At 41.8% G+C, this 4,123-nt stretch overlaps 1 pseudogene; it reads left to right on the top strand.

The window, feature by feature from the left end:
* The first annotated feature begins 2,049 nt into the window (after positions 1-2,049).
* On the top strand, positions 2,050-3,353 carry LOC110554389 (dihydrofolate reductase-like; annotated as a pseudogene).
* The last annotated feature ends 770 nt before the right edge of the window (positions 3,354-4,123 follow it).

Here is a 4,123-nt window from a genome sequence, read left to right as displayed (position 1 = left end):
ATCTTGCCCAGCATGCCTAATTCCCAACACTGAAAAAAAGCTACAGACAAACATGTGGTCATTCCATTGACATAGAAGAATAAAGTCAAACTACAGAGTAAAGAAAGTGTCACTCGGTGACAGGGCATGTGCAGAAGCCTCTGCTCTGTTTCTATGATCTCCAGCACCTAAAAGATATAAATGAAACAAAGAAAACTACAGCTGGGCTTAGTGGCACACTAGTGTGGGGTCGAAAGCTCAAAGTCAGCCTACGCTCCGTATGAGACCCTGCCTCAAAAATAAATAAAGATGTCTCGAAGCAAAAGAAATTGCTGCTTTTAGTTTTGCGTGATGGCCACGATTGTCTACTAAGCACTTTGATATGCTGGTGTGAAGCCATGTACGAGACCACAGCCAGTGTGCTCCATACCTGGCTCTCTTTCTTCTGGGGTTTGCTTTTTCGCTGAGCTTCGATGGGTCCCTGTGCATTCGAGGCAAGCACCCCCCACCACTGAGCTACACTGCCCTCCACCCTTCCTTCAACTGCCCTTCTTCAGGTCTGACTCCAGTTTAGGGTGCTGACGTAGTCCTGTGCTGTTCTCTTTCTCTTTTTCTCTGCAGCCTTTCTTTGCACATGTCAGCGCCTACCTCCACCTCCGGCCTGGGGTTGCTTTAGAGTGTCTGATGGAGGTTCTTTATATCTTCCTCTTTTCGTTTTCATTTTAGCTGGAGCCACCTTGTCTTGGCTAAATCTTTTTTTCCTTTTGTTTTCTCCTATTTTTTCTTCTCTGTTGCTACAACACCAATGACTAGGCTTATTTACTAGGCTTATTTCTTTTCCACGTCTATACTTATTAACTAATATTTTAGTGCCCACATACTATTCTCGCTTTTTTATTTCTCCTGATTATTGGATTTGAAGGAGTAACTGTTTTATTGTTTATTACTACATTTTCACAGCATATTTAATTATCAGTTGTGGTTGCTTCTGCACTTAGTGTTTTACTCTCAAACTAGAATAACAATATAGGCAGAGAGATTAGCTACTGAGCTGTACCCCCAAACCACTGGTGGAAAATGAGGCCTTCGCCTTACTAAGATCTGAATGCAAATACTGCCACTGAAAGAATATGGGTGCTTTAAAAAAAATTCAATCAGTGACCTAATGCCAGAGATACAAGCCTCAATTCAGAAACACAAAATGTCAAGGCAATATGATTCCTCTTTAAATTACTATTCTTCAGAAATGAGGTAAATTGGATGGATTTCCAAATAAAGAATTTAAAATAATGGCTATAGGAGTGCTCAATGAGATCAAAAAAGATATAAATGAAATCCTATATTAATTCAAAACAGACAACTAAATAAAATGTGGAAGACAACACAGGATATAAAAGATGAGTTCAAGAAAGAAATAGAAAAGTAAACTGACATTTTAGAAAGGAAAAGCTCAATAAGTGAAATTAAAAGCAAGAGGCTTGATGCAAAATCTGACAAGTAGAGTGTGTGGAGTAGAAGACAGAATATAAGGGCTTGGAATCAAAGCAGCTGGATTAGAGCTCCAGGTAAAGACGCAATAGAATAACAATGATGTGCAAACACAGCACAGGAGACCTAGAGGGACTCAATAAAAGACCAAGTCTTCAAATAATGGGTGTTGAAGACGCTCAAGCTAACGACACAGCAAACATATTCAATAAAATTGCAGCAGAAAATATTACAGCGTAGGAACAAAGATAGCCATCCACACATGGGTATGTTTAGATGACAAACAAAAAATAACCTTTCCACATTATATTGTAGATTACAGAAATAGCCCTACCAAGGAGGCATAGTGAAAGCTACAGGAGAGAAGTGCCAAGTCTTACTATAATAACCCCTTTTTAATAACAGCAAAACTTCAACAACAACAAAAAAAGCCAGAAATGCATTGAACAATGTATTTCCAGATCTGAAAGACAAAAACTGCACACACACACACACAATACTATGTCCACAAGGCTATCCTTCACTGAAAGAGAGAGAGAAGCTTTCTACAATAAGTGCAGACCAAAGAAATCCACCGCCACTATGGCAGCACTACAGAAGCCAAAAGCTAAAGAAAAAGATAAACATAGCCACGAGGCCCTGGGAAAGCACCAACTTCGGGACAGTAAATAAGCAAGTGAGCATTGGAAAATTACCAGACATTAAGAAAGCAACAGAAACACAGGAATTAATGAGTACTTTTCAATAATCAGTTCTCCAACAAAAGACACAGAATAGTTCCTGTGCTAACATGAGGACCTGAGTTCAAGTCCCAGAACCCTCGTGAAAAAAACAAAAAACAAACAAACAAACAAAAAAACAGATATTTACAGTTCTCAGCAGGAACGTTCTGTGATTAATCTTGATTGATCATCAGCTTGTTGGGGTTTTGAATCACTTTGGATACACCTCTGTAGGCCTATCTTGAGCTCATACCCAAAGAACCCTATACCCCACTACCTGCTCATCCATGCTCATTGCTGCTCTATTCACAATAGCTAGGAAATCAAAAAGGTCAAGATGCCCATCAACCTTTAAATGAAAATACAATATTTTAGACAATGAAACATTATTCAGTCATTAAGGAAAATAAAATTATGACATGTGCAGGTAAATGGATGGAGCTGAAAACAATTCTTCTGAGCAAGGTAACGACAACCCAAAAGACAAACGTTTCTCTCACATATGGACGTTAGCTTTCTATATCCAGATGTACATTTCGTTTAGAACACTCAGAGAGATCAGGACTCAGCAAAGGGCCACAGCAGGAAGCCTGGCCTCCGGACTGGAGAGGAAGTGATCACCGCTCTCATAGTCCATCCCAAGAACATGAGCATGAGCAAGAACAGAGACTTGTCCTGATCTCTCCTCAGGAGCTCAGATACTTCCTAAGAATGGCCACAACCTCTTCAGTGGAAGGTGCACAGGACCTGGTGATTATGGGTGGGAAAGACTTGGGAAAGACTCCATTCCTGAGAAGAATGAACCTTTAAGAGGGAGAATTAGCATAGTTTTCAGTACTCAAGGAACCACCACAAGGAGCTTGTTTCCTTGCCAAAAGTCCAGACGGTGCCTTAGAACTTATTAAACAACCAGAATTAAAATAAAATAAATAAAGTAGACATGGTTTGGACAGTCAGAGGCACTTCTGTGTACAGAGGAGGGATGAATCGGCCAGGCTGCCTTAGACTGTGACAAGGATTATGCAGGAAACAGAAGGCAACTCAGTTCTCTGAGAAATTTATTTGGGGAGATACGAACTTCTCCTGCAATCCCCAGGTGTCCTTTCTGAGGCCCAGGAGGAAAAGGCCATTGAGTATAAATTTGAAGTCTATGAAAAGGGCTAAGGGAAAGAAGTTCTGTCTGTGCTTCAAGTTGTCCCGTTTTGCTCCTAACATTAGCATTTTCACAAGATCCGGAGACTCCTGTTGGCTTTATATCTGCGAGTAAGTATTTCTTTAGGGGGGGTACTTGAAGTGTTTGTGTCATGGCACTGGAGATGGCACCTAGGAGAATACTGTATTGCTGAGCCACACCCCAGCATAATTCTGTATAATTCTAAACAAGAAGTATTCGTTTCCCATTAATCTGACCAGGTTGTATTAAGTATGCTTTAAGGGGGGAAAAAAAGAATAAATAAGCCTTTGGCTCGTCTGGAGTTGTTTGTTACTTTTTCTCCCTCAAGAAGGAGGATTCCTGCTTCCTCTTCCTCTGCCATCACCCGTCACCCTCCTAAATAATGTCCCTTTCATCCTACCCTGAACTTGGCCTGGCCCTGCTTAGACATCACAACAGCTGCCGGCAGCACAGCCTCTGCCTCCCAGACCGACCAGAATTCTCCCCACCCCCAAGTGAATCCGAGCTGTCTGGAATGAAATGAGTTTGGGGTAATTACAAGGAACCACTGAATGCCATCCAGCGGCGGGGACCCCCAAAGGTAGTTAGTTAGCTTGTCCACTTAAAATTCTTGAAAGCGCTGGGAAGAGTTGCTTGGAAAGGGAGAGAAAGGGACCCTGGAAGGTGATGTCAGGGCTTCGCCATGTGTTCTTGGCTGGTCGGACTCGGGGTGAGGATTTGGAGGCGCTGTGGGAGTATCCGTTCACTACTCTCCCCTAAT

This window comes from Meriones unguiculatus, chromosome 1 (assembly GCF_030254825.1).
Source record: "Meriones unguiculatus strain TT.TT164.6M chromosome 1, Bangor_MerUng_6.1, whole genome shotgun sequence".
Classification (NCBI taxonomy): domain Eukaryota; kingdom Metazoa; phylum Chordata; class Mammalia; order Rodentia; family Muridae; genus Meriones; species Meriones unguiculatus.
This window is presented reverse-complemented; position numbering and strand designations above follow the sequence as displayed.